Source organism: Arachis duranensis, chromosome 2 (genome assembly GCF_000817695.3).
Source record: "Arachis duranensis cultivar V14167 chromosome 2, aradu.V14167.gnm2.J7QH, whole genome shotgun sequence".
Classification (NCBI taxonomy): Eukaryota; Viridiplantae; Streptophyta; class Magnoliopsida; order Fabales; family Fabaceae; genus Arachis; species Arachis duranensis.
The window spans coordinates 45,010,120-45,020,164 of NC_029773.3; positions in this window are offsets into that span (position 1 = coordinate 45,010,120).

Consider the following 10,045-nt stretch of genomic DNA (forward strand, 5'->3'; position numbering starts at 1 on the left):
AACTGGCGCTCAACGCCAGTTCCATGTTGCTGTCTGGAGTCAAACGCCAGAAACACATCACGACCCAGAGTTGAACGCCCAAAACACGTTACAACTTGGCGTTCAACTCCAAAAGAAGCCTCAGCTCGTGGATAGATCAAGCTCAGCCCAAACATACACCAAGTAGGCCCTGGAAGTGGATTTATGCATCAATTACTTACTTCTGTAAACCCTAGTAGCTAGTTTATTATAAATAGGAATTTTTACTAGTGTATTAGTCATCTTTTGGCCATTCGGTCTTTTGATCATTCAGGGGGCTGGCCATTCGGCCATGCCTGAACCTTCATCACTTATGTATTTTCAACGGTGGAGTTTCTACACACCATAGATTAAGGGTGTGGAGCTCTGCTGTACCTCAAGTTTTAACGCAATTACTACTATTTTCTATTCAATTCTCTTTATTCCTATTCTAAGATATTTGTTGCACTTCAACTTGATGAATGTGATGATCCGTGACACACATCATCATTCTCACCTATGAACGCGCGTGACTGACAACCACTTCCGTTCTACCTTAGACCGGGCGCATATCTCTTGGATTCCTTAATCAGAATCTTCGTGGTATAAGCTAGAATTGATGGCGGCATTCATGAGAATCCGGAAAGTCTAAACCTTGTCTGTGGTATTCTGAGTAGGATTCTGGGATTGAATGACTGTGACGAGCTTCAATCTCCTGAAGGTTGGGCGTTAGTGATAGACGCAAAAGAATCAAGGGATTCTATTCCAACCTGATTGAGAACCGACAGATGATTAGCCGTGCTGTGACAGAGCATTTGGACCTTTTTCACTGAGAGGATGGGATGTAGCCATTGACAACGGTGATGCCCTACATACAGCTTGCCATGGAAAGGAGTAAGAAGGATTGAAGGAAGAAGTAGAAAAGTAGAAAAAGAAAGGGCACAGTATCTCCATACGCTTATCTGAAATTCCCACTATTAATTTACATAAGTATTTCTATCCCTTTATTTTATTTATCTTTTAATTATCTAATCTCCCATAACCACATGGATAAGCCTGATTGAGATTTACAAGATGACCATAGCTTGCTTCATACCAACAATCTCCGTGGGATCGACCCTTACTCACGTAAGGTATTACTTGGACGACCCAGTGCACTTGCTGGTTAGTTGTGCGAAGTTGTGAACCATGGTATTGGCACCAAGTTTTTGGCGCCATTGCCAGGGAAAGAAAGAGTGATGAATTTTACATAAACATGTGAATCACAATTTTGTGCACCAAGTTTTTGGCGCCGTTGCCGGGGATTGTTCGAGTATGGACAACTGACGGCTCATCTTGGTTCTCAGATTGGGTAATTTTATTTTATTTTATTATTCTTAAATTTCGAAAAAAAAATTATATTACTTATCCTGTTCTTCAGAATTTTTAAGAATGTATTCTAGAGTTTCATGAAGCATGTTGAAGCCTGGTTGGCTGTAAAGCCATGTCTAAATTCTTTTGGACTGAGGCTTCAAAACCATCTTCATAGAGGCAAACTAATTTGAATATTAGGTGTATGCTAAAGCTTGGCTGGCCATTGGTCATGTCTAGTGTTTTGGACTGGAGCTTTCATTGAAAGCTTGGCTGGCTATTAAGCCTTGTCTAATTCCTGGACCGGAGCTTTAGACTAATATTGCGAAGATTCCTGGAATCCTTATTAAAAATTTTGAATTTCTTATTTTCTTTTTCTTATATGTTTTTCGAAAAAAATCAAATAAAATACAAAAAAAAATTAGAAAATCATAAAAATAAAAAATATTTTGTGTTTTTTGTTTGAGTCTTGTGTCAAGTCATAAGTTTGGTGTCAATTGCATGTTCATCTTTTTCTTGCATAAAATTTTCAAAAAATTAATGCATTCATGGTGTTCTTCATGATCTTCAAGTTGTTCTTGATGAATCCTCTTGTTTGATCTTCATATTTTCTTGTTTTGTGTTGTATGGTGTTTTTCATATGCATTCTTGCATTCATAGAGTCTAAACATGAAAAATTTCTAAGTTTGGTGTCTTGCATATTTTCTTTACATTGAAAATTTTTCAAAAATATGTTCTTGATGTTCATCATGATCTTCAAAGTGTTCTTGGTGTTCATCTTGACATTTATAGTGTTCTTGCATGCATGATGTGTTTTGATCCAAAATTTTCATGCATTGAGTATTTTCAGTGTTTTTCTCTCTCATCATAAAAAAATTCAAAAAAAATTAAAAATAAAAAAATATCTTATCTTTTTAAATCTTATCTTTTTAAAATCTTTTTCAAAAATCATATCTTTTCCATTTTTTTTCATATTCGAAAATTTCAAAAATATTTCCATCTTTTTATCATTTTCGAAAATTTCAAAAATCTTTTTCAAAATATTTTCAAAATTTTTTTCTTATCTTTACATCATATTTTCGAAAATTGCATCAAAAATTAATGTTTTGATTCAAAAATTTCAAGTTTGTTACTTTCTTGTTAAGAAAGATTCAAATTTTAAGTTCTAGAATCATATCTTGTGATTTCTTGTGAGTCAAGTCATTAATTGTGATTTTAAAATTCAAATCATTTTCAAAACAAATTTCAATCATATCTTTTTAGAACCATATCTTTTAAAATCATATCTTTTCAAAAATATCTTTTCAAATCTTATCTTTCCAAAATCATATCTTTTTTTATCATATCTTTTTCAAACTTTAATTTCAAAAATCTTTTCTAACTTCTTATCTTTTCAAAATTAATTTTCAAATCTTTTTCAACTAACTAATTGATTTATTTGTTTGTTTTATCTTTTATCTTTTTCAAAACCACCTAACTACTTTTCCCTCTTCAATTTTCAAAAATATCTCACCTCTTTTTCAAAATTCTTTTTAATTAACTAATTATTTCAAATTTTAATTTTAATTTTATTTCTTCCTTTAATTTTTGAAATTACTAACCCATTTTTCAAAATTATTTTCGAATTTCTCTCCCCCTCATCTCTTTCTATTTATTTTATTTATTTACTAACACTTCTCTTCATCCTAAAATTCAAACCCCCCTCTCTCTGAGTTCAAATTTTCTTCTTCTCCTTCTTATTCTTCTTCTTTTCTACTCACATAAAGGAACCTCTATATCTGGACAAAGAGGATCCCTATTATTATTTTCTGTTCCCTTCTTTTTCATATGAGCAGGAGCAAGGACAAGAACATTCTTATTAAAGCAGATCCTGAACCTGAAAGGACTCTGAAGAGGAAGTCAAGAGAAACTAAAAATCAACAATTCAGAGAAACCTCAAAAAAAAGAAAAAAAAAAGAGAAAAGGGAAGACAATAAGCTTCCACCTCTGAGTCATGGGAGATGAAAAGACTCATCTAAGGGTTTATAGCTCAGTGGTAGAATATTTGACTGCAAATCAAGAGATCCCTGAGATACCTAAGGGGATAAATTATCCTTCATACAACTATTGGGAGCAAATAAAGATAAGAGCACTAAAATCACTAGGGATCAAGCAACAGAGGTAAGGAAGAGACATAAAGGAGCCCAAAAAGCATCAATGGTCTTTCAAGAAGGCACCATCCTCACTAAGGTGGACTCATTCCTTGTTCTTAAATTTTTTTTCTGCTTTTCATTTTTTTATATGTTATATGTTTATCTATGTTTATGTCTTTATTACATGATTATTATTATTTAGTAGCTATGTCTTAAGGCTATGAATAATTCTATGAATCCTTCACCTCTCTTAAATGAAAAATGCTTTTAATTCAAAAGAACAAGAAGTACATGAATTTCAAATTTATCCTTGAATTTAGTTTAATTATATTGATGTGGTGACAATACTTTTTGTTTTCTGAATGAATGCGTGAACAGTGCATAAATTTTGATCTTGTTGTTTATGAATGTTAAAATTGTTGGCTCTTGAAAGAATGATGAACAAAGAGAAATGTTATTGACAATCTGAAAAATCATAAATTTGATTCTTGAAGCAAGAAAAAGCAGTAAATGGCAAAAAAAAATAAAAAAATAATTGGTGAAAAAAAATAGAAAGAAAGAAAGAAAAAGCAAGCAGAAAAAGCTAATAGCCCTTAAAACCAAAAGGCAAGGGTAAAAAGGATCCAAGGCTATGAGCATCAATGGATAGGAGGGCCCATGGAAATAAAATCCAGGCCTAAGCGGCTAAATCAAGCAGTCCCTAACCATGTGCTTGTGGCATGCAGGTCCAAGTGAAAAGCTTGAGACTGAGTGGTTAAACTCGTGATCCAAAGCAAAAAGAGTGTGCTTAAGAGCTCTGGACACCTCTAACTGGGGACTTTAGCAAAGCTAAGTCACAATTTGAAAAGGTTCACCCAGTTATGTGTTTGTGGCATTTTTGTATCCGGTGGTAATACTGGAAAACAAAGTGCTTAGGGCCACGGCCAAGACTCATAAAAGTAGCTGTGTTCAAGAATCAACATACTTAACTAGGAGAATCAATAACACTATCTGAAATTCTAAGTTCCTAGAGATGCCAATCATTCTAAACTTCAAAGGAAAAAGTGAGATGCCAAAACTGTTCAAAAGCAAAAAGATACAAGTCCCGCTCATCTAATTAGAATTAATATTCATTGATATTTTGGAATTTATAGTATATTCTCTTCTTTTTATCCTATTTTATTTTCAGTTGCTTGGGGACAAGCAACAATTTAAGTTTGGTGTTGTGATGAGCGGATAATTTATACGCTTTTTGGTATTGTTTTTAGGTAGTTTTTAGTATGATCTACTTACTTTTAGGGATGTTTTCATTAGTTTTTATGTTAAATTCACATTTCTGGACTTTACTAAGAGTTTGTGTGTTTTTCTATGATTTCAGGTAAATTCTGGCTGAAATTGAGGGACCTGAGCAAAACTCTGAAAGCAAGGCTGACAAAGGACTGCTGATGCTGTTGGATTCTGACCTCCCTGCACTCTAAATGGATTTCCTGCAGCTACAAAAGTCCAAATGGCGCGCTCTCAACGGCGTTGGAAAGTAGATATCCAGAGCTTTCCAGCAATATATAATAGTTCATACTTTATTTGGGAATTGACGACGTAAACTGGCGCTCAACGCCAGTTCCATGTTGCTGTCTAGAGTCAAACGCCAGAAACACGTCACGACCCAGAGTTGAACACCCAAAACACGTTACAACTTGGCATTCAACTCCAAAAGAAGCCTCAGCTCATGGATAGATCAAGCTCAGCCCAAACATACACCAAGTGGGCCTTGGAAGTGGATTTATGCATCAATTACTTACTTCTGTAAACCCTAGTAGCTAGTTTATTATAAATAGGAATTTTTACTAGTGTATTAGTCATCTTTTGGCCATTCGGTCTTTTGATCATTCAGGGGGCTGGCCATTCGGCCATGCCTGAACCTTCATCACTTATGTATTTTCAACAGTGGAGTTTCTACACACCATAGATTAAGGGTGTGGAGCTCTGCTGTACCTCAAGTTTTAATGCAATTACTACTATTTTCTATTCAATTCTCTTTATTCCTATTCTAAGATATTCGTTGCATTTCAACTTGATGAATGTGATGATCCGTGACACTCATCATCATTCTCACCTATGAACGCGCATGACTGACAACCACTTCCGTTCTACCTTAGACCGGGCGCATATCTCTTAGATTCCTTAATCAGAATCTTCGTGGTATAAGCTAGAATTGATGGCGACATTCATGAGAATCTGGAAAGTCTAAACCTTGTCTGTGGTATTCTAAGTAGGATTTTGGGATTGAATGACTGTGACGAGCTTCAAACTCCTGAAGGCTGGGCGTTAGTGACAGACGCAAAAGAATCAAGGGATTCTATTCCAACCTGATTGAGAACCGACAGATGATTAGCCGTGCTATGACAGAGCATTTGGACCTTTTTCACTGAGAGGATGGGATGTAGCCATTGACAACGGTGATGCCCTACATATGGCTTGCCATGGAAAGGAGTAAGAAGGATTGAAGGAAGAAGTAGGAAAGTAGAAAAAGAAAGGGCACAGTATCTCCATACGCTTATCTGAAATTCCCACTATTAATTTACATAAGTATTTCTATCCCTTTATTTTATTTATCTTTTAATTATCTAATCTCCCATAACCACATGGATAAGCCTGACTGAGATTTACAAGATGACCATAGCTTGCTTCATACCAACAATCTCCGTGGGATCGACCCTTACTCACGTAAGGTATTACTTGGACGACCCAGTGCACTTGCTGGTTAGTTGTGCAAAGTTGTGAACCACGGTATTGGCACCAAGTTTTTGGCACCATTTCCAGGGAAAGAAAGAGTGATGAATTTTACATAAACATATGAATCACAATTTCGTGCACCACCTACTCATGTAAGACAAAAAAAAACAAAAAACAAAAGAAAATCCATGTGCATTGATAAGTTATTTTTACTTTAATAAATAAATAAATAAATAAATATTCAAATTAAATAAGTAAATGAATAAGGGAAAAAAATTACTCCAATGTTAAAGTTAGTGAAAAGATCAATGCACAGGTGATACAAGTTAAAAGAAAGATTGATGCATGAGTATGTAATGCAAAAGTGGGAAATTATGGGTAGCTAGGCATAATTTTAGAAGTTATATAGAGTGTATGTGTATAGGTGAGAGCTTAGGTTAATCAAGGATTCAATTTATAGCTCATTTAGCCCCATTATAACCTTGAAAAGATCTCATGATGTTTGCATTAGTACATTAAATACTTGTTGATTGGTTAGGTGAAGAACAAAGTTTAGAAAGCATGACTAGAGAAAAGTAGAGTGATTACCCTATACACTTGAGTGGCTAGAGTGCATATACACTATCAGTGAGGGTTCAATGCTTGATTCTATGTTTCCTGCTTTCATGAGCCACCTTCTTACAAGTTTACTTGTCTTTACTGTATGATTTGAATTAGTGAAATTTGATTTATGTTTGTCTTGAAGAACTTATTACTTTTAACTAAGTAGACAAAATCATATAGTTGCATTCATACATAGGTTGCATTACATTGCATGAGTCTTACGTTTTCCCTACTCATTTATTTTATCTCCTTGAGCTAAGCATGAGGACATGCTAATGTTTAAGTGTGGAGAGTTTGATAAATCACTATTTTATGGTTTATCTTGTATTTAATTGAGTGGTTTTTTTGAAGTTCTTTCACACTTATTCATATGATTTGCATGGTTTTACAATTCCTTCCTAGTCGTGATCTATGGTTGAAAACTTGCTTCCTAGAAGTCTTTAATTTATGTATTTCAATTCTCCTTTATACCATTTGATGCCGTGATCCGTGTGTTAAGTCTTTATAGGGCAGGAATAGCTTAAAGGATGGAGAGAAAGCTTGCACAAATGGAAGGAACACAAGAAATTAAGGAGATATCAAGCGAGCATCGACGCGCACGCATAGCTCACGCGTGCGCACGATATGGAGAAATTTACAGCGACACGTGCACGTGCCTGATGCGTACGTGTGCATTGGAGTTCTGCCATATGACACGAGCGCGTGCTTGATGCGAACGCGTGACACGCCAAAACGACCAGCGACGCGAATGCATGACTGACGTGTACGCGTGACATGCGCAATCTGCAGAATTAACAGAAAATGCTGGGGGGCAATTTTGAGCCGTGTTTTGACTCAGTTTTTGGCCCAGAAACACAGACTAAAGCAAAGGAACATGCAGAGACTCAACACACATTCTCATTAGCATAGTTTTAGTTTAGTTTTGGGAATCTAGAGAGAATTCTATTTCTTCCTCTAGGTTTTCTTGACATTCATAGTTGTAGAGTCTTAGTACTTTGCTTTGGATATTGAGAAGATTTATTACCTCCGTTGGAGCTTCCTCATACTAGTTTGTTTCTTTACTCTTTACTCTTTTATTGCCCATTGACTCTATTTAGATAAGTATATTCATGATTTTGGGATTTATTAATGCAAAGAACCTTTTTTACTTTTAATTGAATTTTAGTTATCAGTTATCATGTCTTTCTTTTATTCCTCTTTTAATTCTATGAAAGTTCCCTAACTTGATTGGAAGTTGATTAAAAGGAAAACCTTGAGTTGGAATACTCAAGTGTTAATATTAATTGGAAGTGGTTGGCTAATTCTCCTGTCTTCGACTCTAATCCCTTCTTAGGAAAGGATTAGGACGTAAGCGATAGGATTAGTTTGAGAGTACTTGACTTTCCCTTATTATATAAGGGATAACTAAGTAGGATAACAACCCTTTTATTATTATATTTGAGAGAGTTCAACAGGGATAGAACTTCCATTTAATCTTCTCCCGGTCAAGGCTTTTATTTAAATTACATAAATTTTCCATCATTTATTTCTCTGTTTCTCAAACTCAAAAATCTCTTGGAAAATCTCTGATTAATAAAATAGCACTCTTTCTGCAACTCATTGGGAAACGGTCTGGGATTCATACTTCCATTATTTTATTTCTAAATTTTGTGACAACCCCTTCTAAATTGATATGTGGAATCAACATTGGTTAAGAGCTATACTTACAACGTTATTTTCTCTATAAACTCTTGATCGGATTTTTCCGTGTGTCAGAGCAGTTTCGTATACATGTGTTGGACCAGATTGGTGCTTGGCCTCTTCTGTTCATTCTTGATGACCATCGTTGTTTTCAATCCGAGCATTAGTTAACTCGGCAATTTGGTTGCCATTCTTTGATTCTCCTCGCCATACTCATAAATCCCAATTTTGTGGTTTATCTTGTGCTTATTTTGGAGGATTTTATCACCTTTTCCCACATTTATTCAATGAAATAGTATAGTTTTATAATTCTCCCTGATTTTGTGCTTAAGTGTAAAAAAATGCTTTCTAGACCCTTAAATTGGTGATTTTGATTCACCTTAAATCCATTTGATGCCTTGATGTGTTTGTTAGTGATTTTAGGTCCATAAGGCAAGTACTGGATGGAAGAAGTGAAGAGAAAAGCATGCAAAGTGGAGAATACATGAGAAAACAAGGATTAGAAATACATCATTTTGATGCGCACGTGCGCAAAAGTGACGTCGCATAGCGGCGCGTACGCGTAGATAGAGAAATTGCCAAACGGCGTGGACGCGTACATGACGCGTATGCGTCGATGCTCGCACGTGACCCACTTAAAGGCAAAACACTGGGGGCGATTTCTGAGCTGTCCATGCCCAATCCAACTCACTCCTGAAGCTATTTCATGTAGAATTCAAGCTAAAGCAAAGGGGGGAGCAATTGTATGTAGTCTTGCATCATGTAGGTTAGTTTCTAGAGAGAGAAGCTCTCTCTTCTCTCTAGAATTAAGTTAGGATTAGGTTAATTTTTCTTAGATCTAGATTTGATTATTTGATTTCATCTTGTTTCTTCTACAATTTCTTGTTCTACTACTCTAATTCTCTTGGTTCTCTTGTTAATTTTACTTTTACACCTCTTTTATGTTCATGAATGCTCATGTTAGATTTGAATCACTTTTAATGCAATTTAATGTTTGATGTTCTTTTATTGTTGATTTGAGTTGTGAATTTACTTTTCTTGCAATTGGTAGTTGGTAGATTTATTATTCTTGCACTTTTACCATGCTTTCATTTCATACCCACCAAGTGTTTGACAAAATGCTTGGTTAGATGTTAGAGTAGATTTTGAGCATTCTTGGCTTGGAAAGAGTAATTAGGCAATCTTGAGTCATGAAAACCCAATCTATGTTGGTGATCTAGAGTTGTTAGCTAGTATCATTTCCGTTGACGCTAATCTTTTGCTAATTCAATTAGTAAGTTGATTAGGACTTTTGGATTAAGATTAGCTAGTCTTATTAGACTTTTTTTGAGTGTGAGGATAATATGATACCTTCCTCTATCGTCGGGGATGACGTAATAAGATAAATTCTTATTATTATTGTGGTATGATTAACTAGTCTTGTTTGACGTTCTCCCTATGTGAAGATGACAAGATACCTTCTTCCAGTTGATGGAGTTGACTAAATAAGATGAATTAATCATTATATGACTAGGATAGAAAGCCTATATTCTCAACCCTTGCCATGAATGTCTCTCTTTATTTCTTGCTTT